The sequence below is a fragment of the Pristiophorus japonicus genome, chromosome 9, assembly GCF_044704955.1.
Source record: "Pristiophorus japonicus isolate sPriJap1 chromosome 9, sPriJap1.hap1, whole genome shotgun sequence".
Lineage (NCBI taxonomy): Eukaryota > Metazoa > Chordata > Chondrichthyes > Pristiophoridae > Pristiophorus > Pristiophorus japonicus.
This window is the reverse complement of record NC_091985.1, coordinates 58,821,441-58,834,594: the sequence shown is the minus strand read 5'-3', so window position 1 is coordinate 58,834,594 and position 13,154 is coordinate 58,821,441. Positions and strand designations below refer to the sequence as shown.

At 45.1% G+C, this 13,154-nt stretch overlaps 1 long non-coding RNA gene across 1 annotated transcript in view; it reads right to left on the bottom strand.

Moving 5' to 3' along the window:
* Positions 1-13,154, bottom strand: part of LOC139272613 (uncharacterized) — an 89,115-nt gene that overhangs the window by 52,128 nt on the left and 23,833 nt on the right. The window contains exon 2 of the long non-coding RNA XR_011594908.1: positions 6,583-6,690. This is a non-coding gene — a long non-coding RNA (uncharacterized lncRNA). The remainder of the gene's footprint in view (positions 1-6,582; positions 6,691-13,154) is intronic.

The following is a 13,154-nucleotide window of genomic DNA, read 5'->3' as shown; positions in this document are numbered from 1 at the left end:
CTTCTGAACTCCAACGAGTAAAGACCCAGTCTACTCAATCTATCATCATAAGGTAACCCCCTCATCTCCGGAATCAGCCTAGTGAATCGTCTCTGTACCCCCTCCAAAGCCAGTATATCCTTTCTTAAGTAAGGTGACCAAAACTGCACGCAGTACTCCTGGTGCGGCCTTACCAATACCCTATACAGTTGCAGAAGGACCTCCCTGCTTTTGTACTCCATCCCTCTCGCAATGAAGGCCAACATTCCATTCACCTTCCTGATTACCTGCTGCACCTGCAAACTAACTTTTTGAGATTCATGCACAAGGACCCCCAGGTCCCTCTGCACCTCAGCATGTTGTAATTTCTCCCCATTCAAATAATATTCCCTTTTACTGTTTTTTTTTCCCAAGGTGGATGACCTCACACTTTCCGACATTGTATTCCATCTGCCAAACCTTAGCCCATTCGCTTAACCTATCCAAATCTCTTTGCAGCCTCTCTGTGTCCTCTCCACAACCCGCTTTCCCACTAATCTTTGTGTCATCTGCAAATTTTGTTACACTACACTCTGTCCCCTCTTCCAGGTCATCTATGTATATTGTAAACAGTTGTGGTCCCAGCACCGATCCCTGTGGCACACCACTAACCACCGATTTCCAACCTGAAAAGGACCCATTTATCCCGACTCTCTGCTTTCTGTTCGCCAGCCAATTCTCTATCCATGCTAATACATTTCCTCTGACTCCACGTACCTTTATCTTCTGCAGTAACCTTTTGTGTGGCATCTTATCGAATGTCTTTTGGAAATCTAAATACACCACATCCATCGGTACACCTCTATCCACCATGCTCGTTATATTCTCAAAGAATTCCTGTAAATTAGTTAAACATGATTTCCCCTTCATGAATCCATGCTGCGTCTGCTTGACTGCACTATTCCTGTCTAGATGTCCTGCTATTTCTTCCTTAATGATAGTTTCAAGCATTTTCCCCACTACAGATGTTAAACTAACCGGCCTATAGTTACCTACCTTTTGTCTGCCCCCTTTTTTAAACAGAGGCGTTACATTAGCTGCTTTCCAATCCGCTGGTACCTCCCCAGAGTCCAGAGAATTTTGGTAGATTATAACAAATGCATCTGCTATAACTTCCGCCATCTCTTTTAATACCCTGGGATACATTTCATCAGGACCAGGGGACTTGTCTACCTTGAGTCGCATTAGCCTGTCCAGCACTACCCCCTTAGTGATAGTGATGAGTCAGATAGTCTTGTGACAAGTAGAGTACCAGTAGCAGATCCTACATCAGATGTACTCGAAACAAGTCTAAGAGAAAGTCAGAATTTAAATTTGAGTCCGAGTAAAGCAGACAAACAGTCTGAAGTTGTAGGGAACTCAAATGTAGATCAATGGTTGCCCTTGGAGGAAAATCTCTCCTCAGGCTCAGCCTAGAATGAGTCTAAGTTCGACACCAAGTTTGGAAGGTTCTGTTCAAGAGTGAAGGTATCCTCTTTGAAACAGAAAATCAGTGGTTAAGTTTGATTTGTAAATATGGAAAACTGCATCCATATCTTTTGTTGTGTATAACCATGCAAGTTATGTATAATGATTATTTTGTTATGATTATTTCTTCATTAATGAGGGAGAAGTGTAATTGAGCTCACCCTTGTGGACTACTGCTCCACCTAGTGGACTAATGTGGTAATGCAACTACTGATGTAAATAAAAGAGTCATGTGGCAAAGTCACACGATGATAGGTTTCTGGTTAAGAGCCATCTTATGCATGTGTGTTTGTTAGTGATGTCGTAAGAATATATCACAGGCAGTGGGGCAATTAAAATGAAGCATGGGGCTTACCCACTCCATTGTCACCCTGATCTGGCCAAATGAAATGTTAAATTGTAGGCAACAAGAACACCTACATAAAGTCTGCAGGTCCTATTTAAAATTGCAGATTGGGAGCTGATGGCGTAATCGGAGCCCGATTGCTATTTTTACCTGAGACCTGAGCGGGAAGCAGTGATGGCTTCCCTGCCAGCTAAACCATCGGAACTGGAGCTTGGGCCAGAATAGACACCACAACAACAACAACTTGTATTTATATAGTGCCTTTAAAATAGTGAGATGTCCCAAGGTGCTTCACAGGAGTGTTATGGGATAAAAATTTGACGCCAAGCCACATAAGAAATTAGCGCAGGTAATCAAAAGCTTGGTCAAAGAGGTATGTTTTAAGGAGCGTTTTGAAGGAGGAAAGACAGGTAGAGAGGCGGAGAGGTTTAGGGAAGGAGTTCCAGAGCTTGGGGCCTAGGCAACAGAAGGCATGGCCACCAATGGTTGAGCGATTACAATCAGGGATGCTCAGGAGGGCAGAATTAGAGGAACGCAGACATCTCGGGCGGATTGTGGAGCAGGAGGAGATTACAGAGAAAGGGAGGGGTGAGGCCATGGAGGGATTTGAGAATATGGATGAGAATTTTGAAATCAAGGCTTGCTTAACTGGAAGCCAATGTAGGGCAGTGAGCACAGGGGTGATGGGTGAGTGGGTCTTGGTGCAAATTAGGACACGGACAGCCGAGTTTTGGATCACCTCTAGTTTATGTGGGGTAGAATGTGGGAGACCATCCAGGAGTGGAATAGTCAAGTCGAGAGGTAACAAAGGCATGGATGAAGGCTTCAGCAGCGGATGAGCTGAGGCAAGGGCAGAGACAGGTGATGTTACAGAGGTGGAAATAAGCGGCCTTAGTTATGCTGCGGTTATGTGGTTGAAAGCTAATTTCAGGGTCAAATATGACACCAAGGTTGTAAACAATATGATGTGTTTTTAACTATTTGTAATGTTCCTTGTGGGCCAAGGGGAGCAGGAACACTGCTCTGGGCCCGACAAGGAAACCATGGGAAGTCACTTCCCAATGACCTCTCAGCCCTTTTACGAGCATACGAAGAATGCCGGACGGGTAAAGACCCAGTGTCCCACACAATTGCGATACCTTGTGTATGAAAACATATATGGGCTGGATTTTTGGCTTGTTTCTGCGTCTGTTCTCACCTCAGAGGGGCGGCAATGGCGACGGTGAGCTCTTCCGGGCGGGCAGCCAGCTTCCAGCGCCCCGCCGGGGTTTTCAGGGCCAGTTTCGGCGGGGCGGGGACCAAAATCCCGCCGGAAGAAGCGAGCAGGTGTGCAACACCCCTAATTATGACACTGGCTCGATTTTTGGATCGCGCCCGACCGGTAGCATTCCGTACAGTGCTGAGCTGGGCCCGTCTGTGAAAGCAGGCGGTCCAACCTGTAGCGGCTGCAGTGAGGTAAGTCATGTAAGTCTGACTATTGTTTTTTACAATTTATGTTGTGGTGGCGTGAGTTATTTATTGGGAATGTTCTTGGTGGGTTTTTTTCATGTTTATTTTTATCCCCAGGCCTCTCTTGGCGTGCTCCGAGGCCAGCTGTTTATCTCGGGAATTTCACATTCTCAGCCAGCCTAGTGTCCGAAGAGAGGTGTGCAATGCCTCCCTTAGCGCTCTACCTCACACTCAGGGCCCAGCTACCCAATTTTGCTGACTGAGGCTCAAACTGTTCCCGGGCGCAAACTTTATCGCCCCACCGCCATCACCTCCCTGAAATGACCAAAGCTGAAATTACAGCCCTCACACTTCACCCACCCGAAACCACGTGATCTCCTGGGGAGGCAAAAAAACAGATAAAAAACCCAGTCCTATTTGGGAAACAAAAATTTGGGAAATTCCTCTCCGACCAATCTCGGCGATTGAAACTAGTCCAGGAGATCCCTCTGGCCCTGAATGCCCTGCAGTACCTACCTTCTGTAAGAGGTGATCTCCACTCTCACCAGAAACATGTTAAGCTCTCGATTGAAGAAATTCAACAAATCAGCATCCACCATCAGCTTGTTCCAGAGGTTCACTATTCTCTGGGAAAAGAACCACCTTCTGACATCTAATCTTGGCCTTATACAACTTAAATTTGTGACACCCCTGGCCTATTTAATTAGAACAAATTGTCAACTGGGACACAATCTATTCCCTTCATTAACTTATAAACCTCAATCAGATCACCCCGACGTCTACACTTCTCTAAAGTGCAGAGTCCCAACTCTTTTCGCCTAATTAAGATGCTTTAGACTGGGAATTAGTCTCGTGGCCCTCATCTGCACCCTCTCCAAAGCCTCAATATCACCCACCATGTGAGGCGCCCAAAGTTGAACACAGTATTCCAAGTGCGGCCTGACTACGGTCTTGTACAAGGACAAACTAGTAACCCTCGACGTGCAGATAATTGTCCTATGACAATTTTGGTTGAAACATCGGCAAGCGGCATGCTAATGAGAACCAGCTGTTCGAGTCAGCCGAGCCTCCCGGCTGCTGATCCTGTATCAGCCGACTGCTCGCTAGGACGTGTTCCCATCCGGGAGGTAAAATTGACCTCGGAACGTTTTAAATTTAAAACAAAATCATTCTCGGGATGCGGATGACGTCGAAAAGACCGACATTTATTCCCATCCTATTTTCCCTTGAGAAGGTGGTGGTGAGCCCTATCCATGACATCCTGAACCTTGAAGTCATTTGCTTTTTTAAAAATTGCCGATATTCATTCTGCAATTTTGAAACCTCCTTTTTAAAAATCTTCCATTGTTGATGTGGAGTCCTGTGTACCAATTTCTCTTTCCACCTCACCTGAGCCCACTCGCACTCCATCTTTCGAAAATCTGCCCTATTCAACTGGTTCCTTTGTTTTGTGCTAACTTTTTTCCCTTACCATTTGGAGCTTAAACCTTATCATCTTGTGGTCAATATTCCTGAGGTGCTCACCGAGATTTACCTGATCTATTTCAGTACTCACATCCAAATCTGGCAATGCCTCTCCTCTTGTAGGCATAGGAACGTGCTGCACTCATTTTAGAATTCCATTCTCTTTTCTCCATTTACTGTCTCCCTGTTTCAGTCAGTGAATGGGCGATTAAAATTTCCGAGAACAATAACGTTCTTATTCCTATTTATCTCTCTGATCTACCTACAAATGTTCTCTTCCATTTCCCTCCCACAATTAGGGGGTCTGTAGTACAACGATGCTAATGTAACAATCCCTTTATTTTTCTTTGATCTCTGGTCATATTGACTCAGTCTGAACCGCTTTTTTGTGTACATCAGTCCTCTTTACAGCAGGCCACTCTCCTTCATTAATATTGCCATTCATTCTCCTTTCTTATCTATTCTGTCCTACTTAAAAATATTATAACCTGCTCCACTCCTCAGATTGCAGTCAAGTTTCTGTTAATGTTATTAAAGCTGTATCGTCCTGTGACATAATAGCTTCTCATTCCCACACTCTGAGCATTACAATGTATGCAATTATTTTGTTTGTATTTAACGCCTTTGCTTTTCCCTTGATTTTTTTGCCCAAGCTAATACTTTGTTACTTTGGCTGGGAAATTGCGTCTAGGGGCGGTATTATCCGTGAGGCAGGAGGTCCTGCACTAGGCGCGGAAGTCCAACTCCACTAGCGAAATTGGGGTTACCATCTCCGAGAGGAAGTGGAGCCCAAAAAAACGTGCTCCACTTCCTCTTTGGAGCGCTAAGGGGGCGGAGGCAGAGGGAGGGTGGTGCAGTGCTACGCACTGGGCCGCTGATGTAGTGCTAACGCTGCAGACTCTACGGGACTCTATCTGCACCACCGGGGAGCCAGGTGCCATGCCATCAGCCTGGCACTCAAGCAGGGTGCCGGGCTGCCAGATGGGCCCTGCGTTCAAAGGAGACAACGGGCCGCGCCTAGTAAGCCTGTCAATTTTTTTATTGACTCCCCTTTAACTAGTGACCCGCAGGCGGCTGCCTGCTATGTGCGTGCCCCCTGAAACTGTCACTGGCATCGCCCGGCGCTGCTTCAGGTGGCAATACTGAAAACAGGTCGCTGTGCACGATGATGACGTTGTCACCGCTGGCACAGCGGAGCGGGGCGCTACCGGTTACCGCCGCTGCTAATCTCTGCAGGAGTCGTTAGCGATGCTGCGCCCGGGCGAAAAGCCGTTTGTGCCAGCTTAGCTCGGGAAGTTCAAACAACCCAATTTCTCCCCTTTATCTCAATCTTTTCCCTGCTTATAATTGCTCAACTTGATTTTTCTCCTCTACTCCCTTTACCTATTCTGCATGCTCATTTTTTTATTTATATACTTACCATATCTATTTCTAGCTGGTCTACATGCACCTGCCCACCAACAGAGGTAAGAGGGTGTATCTGGTTCCTAGTCTCATTTCCATCTCTTCTGATACACCCTTATAGGTTAGAGTACTCTGGATGGACCATGGATTATTGCATTAAAAATTATGTTTTTCATAATGTATACTAGAATTTAATGATTTTATAATAGACCAATATCAGAAAAGTATTAGATTTGATCCCCACTTGTGCTGAATTCGCTGATCTCAGTTGGGTTTGCGGTTTGGGGTGCTACAATTTCCATTAGCACCCTAGTTGAGGAAGGAGGCAAAACAAAACAGCCAATGTTTCCTCACCTTCGCTGTCCGATGACTCCTGTTGGAAAGCACAAGTGTGTGGTCATCAGCTGAGGACACAATCAAGATAAGTTTTTTACCTTCCATTGCTATCAATACTCAGGCACAACCTTGAGGAATGGCCATTTAGACAAGGTACTGAAGAGTGCCTAAAAGCTGTGAAACTGAATCCCAGCAAGAATCAACACCTTCAGGAAAAGAAGAGAAAAGAGATAAGTAAATAAGCAAAATAAATGAATACAGGTCTAATTGGTTGGTGCAATAATAGAACTGCTGTAATGTACACAGTGCATACTCCAAGCCCCAACTGAGAGAAGGGATTAGAATTCCTTAGCGCTCAACTATATGTACAGACAGACCTGATACAAAATGTCATTTGTGTTGGCGTATGATAAGAGAACACAACATGCAACTTCTGCTGTTTGAACGGTGACTTGATTATCTCCGATGCCGGTACAGCAGGGCAATGGATTGCCCTCTTCCCTTCTTGGAATTTTTTGTACCCAGTTTTCTCTTGTTCTTTCCAAAGATGTTGATTCATGTTGGGAATGAACCTTGGAATGAAGATCTATTATCTGGCGGATAGCCTCCAATACCTCACTCAAGTGGTCTTTCATTATGTGGGAGCCTAGACAGTGAGTGTCAGCAGGTTATTCAACTATGGAAGGCAACACAGCCTGGCCCAAATCTGGCCTCACCCAACATTCATACATGTTCCCTTTCCTACAGGGGGCTCTCAGTAGCAGTTAGGAGCAGCAGCCCCGGCTGAATAGTTTCTCTAGCCCAGCAGTGCTTTGACCAATTGCAGCATCACCTGTGCTGCCTCAGCCAATGGGCTAACTCAGCACAGAGTAGCAATCAAACCTGGAACTTCTGATCTGTATAGCTCAGCACCACATTTACCCATTGAGCTATTATAGCGAGCTAGCTCGGCAACGCTAAATGCTGTTGCATTTACTAGTCATGAACTATTGGCACATAAAGTTAAATGTTATGCATGTTGATCTTTATGGAGTAATTTTAACTTTGCGATATGTTTTCAGTATGATAAAGTTATCAAAACAATTCTAAATATAAACAAACATTCTTAATGACGTTTCTAAATTCTTCAGCAACAATGGGTGTTGTCCTTTGAGAGAAACCATTCCTCAATAAGTAATTTATTAGAACGCTGTTGAGATGATCTTTCCATTTTTTAATTTGAGCAAGAACCGGAGCCTTGTTTTTCATCCAAAATAAACATGAGCTTCTCTCCTTTATTAATAACCTGGCACTGTGTCTGAGAACCATGGAGCAGAGCTTGCTCTATGCTGCATATGCCTCTGACGTGATTACTGATGATAAACACAGAACACTGTGTGACTATCTGCAGCAGCCCACTGGTTTAGAACTGAATCTTTAGCCTGAACTCTACTTTTCATTTCAAGACAACTTTAAATGGCATAAGATCTGAAATGAGTGAATCTTAAAAAGAGGTAATGAGAGATTAGGCAACTGTTCATCGTACCATGGAGTGCACTCAACACATTCTGCAAAATCCCAAGGCCACAAGATTGTCTTCAGCAAGTCTGGTTTTGATTTTTGCTATAAATTCCATTGCTGTACTTGCAAGCACAGATAAATATAGAATTTCACTCCCATCAGAGCAGTTATAATTCAACTCTTGAAGACTAAATGCAACGTTTGCAGAGCTGTTGACATTAGGGAAATGGTAAGAGTGAGATTTATGATCAAAAAGAGCGAGACAGGTCATAAACCCATTTAAACATGCGAAGCTGTGTTTATTTTTAAAAATGAGGTATATGAAAATAGGCCATATTTTTAAACCAAAATGGGCAAGTGAGTGAGAAATGAAAGGCCTGCATTTGTTCAGCTAATGTTCCATACTCAAAGTCACTTACTCAACACAAGGAAATTAATGAGAATTTCTAAAATATACTTTCAGCTGTTTTAAGTTACATATGCAGATATTGACACAGATAAGCTGATTCCCATGCAAGAATTAAAGAGGATCAAATTCACGGCCCAAAATATCAAATTGAATGTCCCCATTCTGTCTATTCTGACCAGCATTTGTATGAGCACTCTGTTAAATTAGAAACTAGCAAAACATCTATTCCCAATGTGACTTGATTATAATGTCCTCAACAGCGTTCCTTTGCAGATCAGAAGTTGCAGGTTTGATTGCTACTCTGTACTGAGTTAGCCCATCAGCTGAGGCAGCACATGTGATGTTGCAATTGGTCAAAGCACACATTGTGGATATCCATCCTCTGGCTTTGCTCCACTACCTTCCTCAAGTTTCTCTCCCTAACTCTGCCGCTGTTACTAGAACTGCGTGTTTCACCTACTGATGACTTCTGAGGTATCTTTGCCTATGATAGACAGAATAATGATGTGTTATTCCATGAATTTAAATTAAAAATAGATCATACTTTCTTCACTTTTACACCTCTCGCTTGATTGTTACAATAGAATCTTGGGTAGAATCATAGAATCATAGAATCATAGAATGATATAGCACAGAAGGAGGCCAAATGGCCCATTGTTCCTGTGACGGCTCTTTGCAAGAGCAATCAATTAATCCCACTCCCCTGCCTTTTCCCCTAGCCTTGCAAATTTTTCCTCTCCCAGTATTTATCCAATTCATTTTTGAAATTTATTGTTGAATTTGCTTCCACCACCCTTTCAGGCAGTGCATTCTAGATTGTAACAACTAGCTGCCTAACAAAAAGTTCTCATCATCTCATCTCTGGTTCATTTATGTTCCCATCTTAATTTTATTACCTCCAGTTATCGGGAGATTTAAGAAGTCCGGGTTTCTCGGAGTTCCTGGCAAATTTAATGGCAGGTCCTAATTTACATTCTTTGCATGGGTTTCCTGGCTGCAGGCAGCCAGATTGAGGCAGACATTGGAGGGAGGCGGTTCGGACATCGGGGGTCTGATTGGAGGGGTGGGGGACAGGGTTTGATCACAGGGGACGGTCCAATCATGGTGTCTGATCATGTGGAGGGGGTGCGGGGTTTGATCACATGGAACGGTCCGATCATGGTATCCAATCATGGGGAGGGAAGCAGGTTTGCTTGAGGGGCTGGGGCAAAGCATTCATGGTCAACAAGCAGTTCTGGAAAATCACTTACCTGATAGATCTGCCCCGTCTCACCTCCTTTAGCCGTCAGGTTTCCCAAGATCCAGGGAACCCGGCCTGCCGGCGTTAAAAGTAATACTCTTGTTAAATTGGAGGGATGCAGCATCAGTGAAATATTTTAGTGATGGACCCGTCTCCTGAGAGCAGGTTAGTCGCCTCCCCCCCACAACCCACCTTTGTTTAAACCAGAAGTGGAGGAAAGTTGGGGTTAAGTTCCGGATTTTAAAAATTTTAACCCCCTTCCAGGCCTCTCCGCTCATGGTGGGGTGTTAAAATTATCCTCAATGTGTCCATTTACATCAGTGATCTAAAGCTTCTTATGGACTTTATGGCAATGACACCTGACATGTATTCATCCATTTCTAATGAGACTTGGCTGCTTGTGGTTATCCTGACATGTACATAATTAATGATCCAGGTCAGTGGAGCTAAAAGGTATCGAAGATACTTTCAGCTCCAGAGTGAAGGCTGTGCTTTGGAATTGCCATCTTGGATGAGAAATGATTCTTTCAAAAAAGAATGAATTCAGCAACTGATAACATTAATTGGAGCACGAACGATACTGTTCAAGAAACTATAGCCACTAAGGACATTTTGGTAAGTGTTTACTTACAAACATTCAGGTTCCTGTCCAGTGAAGTACTTACACAGGCTAATCAGACAAACATGATTTTGTTCCTTGAGCTGCCTTCAATCCTTAATAAATATTTGTACTGGCCATAGCCCCGTTTGTTTATGGGCCATTTGCAGATTCAGGCTCATTAGAAAGTCTTGGTGAAGTATGTACTACACACAAAACAGCTCTGTATTTTCGACAGCGTGTTTGTCTATTGCACCAGCACTTGGCATTTCTGGAGAGCTTTCCTTGCTGAAAACATACCACATTTATTTTACATTATAATCCTTCTCATAAAGATTTGCGGCTCATAAAGCTCCTACTATGGGTCCATCCAAAACCTTGGCTACAAGTAATTAGTGACTTGATATAGAGACTGGCGTTTATCTTTTGGTGATAGATCAAGTCTGGGAAACTGTTATTTGGCAACATTAGGTTTTAATTTTATAGACTCAATTTTCTGACTGTTCTCAACAGTAGTGCCAGCAAGGACTGTGTAAATGTGGTTGAATAGATCGGATAAGTAGGTCTTAAGCACATATTCCACCTGATTCCTTCAGCCCTCTATTTCCTGCCCAGACTATTTTTTTCTGCACCGAGGTCTGCAAGAGCCTCATTAAAGTCCCTGCAAAGAGGCAGCATCCTGGAGGCCCGTGTATCAGCTGCTTTGTCTAAATGTTGCCTAGAACTGGGGTATCAATGCACATTCACTGCTATTAGATGGTAGGGATGGGGGGAAGTGGGGAGGGCCATGTAAGTGATTTGAACTTGTGGCTAAACTCATGTAGCAGGCTTGGCAGGGGTACAGCTCAGTCAGCTACATAAAGAAACAAATGGGGGAAAGTTCAGGTCATTTGTAAGAACCCACGGGCCGCTGCGCCGGCAATGACATCAGCATCACCGTGCGCAGTGACGCGTTTTCACCCTACGTACTGGGCTGTAGGCCGCTCGTGGGGCGAAAGTTAAAGGGGAGGTGCGGCGCTGAAAATGTTTAAAATGTCCGACTTACCGGTCGCGGCCTTCTTCACTTCAGATCACGGGGTCCGTGCTGCGATCTTGCAGCCCGGCACTCCGCTTGTGAGCCGGGCTGCTGCTATGGCGCCCTGCTCCCTGGTGGTCCAAGAATGGTCCCTTCTCCGTCCTGCAGAGTTGGCAGCTTAGCCCTCCCCTTTAATGGAAGGGGGAGGGCCCTGTCTTCCCATCAGCGCCACGTGACCCTCCGCGTGGCGCTGGGTAATTTGCATTGTTTTGCGCTCCGTTCCCACCCCCGAGAGGAAGTGGAGCATGAGATTTTGTGCTAAACTTCCTCTCGGGTCAGTAAGCACGATATCGCTGGCGTGGTAGGATTTCTGCGCCTGGCGCAGTAACTCCCGCCTCGCGGCATGGGACGGTACCAAATTTTCATCCCAAAGATTTATGGGAAGACTGCAGGCTGGATGAAACTGTTCTGCGGGCCGAAATCATATATATTTGTATATCAACTATCAGGCATTTGTTTTTTCTTTAACATACCACCGCTGGTACCGAATTTGTGCCTGCAATCTGATATGTAGTTTCATTTTGCAAAACTCCTCTCCAGGAGCACTAAAGGTCAAAATTAATCCCAATATGCTATCATATGACATATTTTCCAGCCCGAGCCCTGAAGTGGTGGGCCCAGGTCGCTGTGAGTATTGTGCTCACTGGTATCGACCAAGGCGACCCTCTTGTGATCTTCCCAGGTCTGTATGGTTAAATATTGAAAGTGAGCTTGGCGCTCTGAACTTGTTTAATGCAGGGGAAGAATTTCAAGATCGTGAAGAGCAGCCGCTGCTGCTTAAAGTGATTTTCTGTGCTCTGTTCCCGTAAATCTCGGTATTTCATTCAGGAGCACAGAGAAAAGAGGGAGAAGTGTCCCAATCTCCGATGCAGTGCTCAAGGTGCTGGTGCAGCAAGTGCAGGAATGGTGGCAGAAGACCATCCCTCACACAGGAAACCCATTGATTGGAAAGAGGTTCCTACAAGGATGAACGTGATCTCCAAAGCCCAGAAAAATTGGGAACAGATGAAGGCATCTTTTCACAGCTGCAGGAAAGCTGCATTTTTCTATGCAAAGTGTATGGGTGAAGTATGCATCCCACAAAAATGTTCCTTTCAACCTGTTACAGCTTAACTAAGGCCACGTGCAAAGCATTCAGACAACCTTTTTAAGTTCTTCCACACATTTGGGTGCATACCCTTATTGTGGCTGAGCAAAATTTGTAGCTTCCACTGAAATCTGAAACTGATGTCATGTTTACATCTATAAAGTCGCCCCCCCCAGAGTGCGCTTCCAAAAACACCTCATGTTGCTCGTTCAGTTAGTCACATATATCAGAATGTAGGGCAGACACCGGCATTTTAACAATCATGCTCCTTAAACTTTCAGTATCTCAATGCTAGTTCTTTGCTTAGAGGAAAATGTAGCACATGACAGGAGCCAGTAAAGACCCGCACAAGAGCATCCACCCCAGGGGATCGAGATAGTTAGTCTGAGGAGGAAGCACTGAGTGAGTATCAGTGAGGAGGAGCAGATGGTGGTAGCTGAAGGTCATCCTTCCTTAGCTTCAGAGAATATGGATTGTGACCCATAGGGGGGGTGAAATTGCCCTGTGCCCCAATTGGGGGCAATAACCTGTTGAGGCCGGGACTTCCTGCGCCCGGCGCAGGGGAACCCGCCCCGGCCACTGAATTGGGCTTACCGCCCCTCAGAGGAAGGGGAGCGCAATCTCGCGTGCTCCACTTCCTTTAGGGGCGGGTCCCGAGGCGATACACTGGTGAGATATGCAGCACTACATGGAATCTCCAACGTGCTTCAACACCCCTCTCCTTCGCTCAAAGGGGAGGGCTACTGCACACTCTGCAAGGC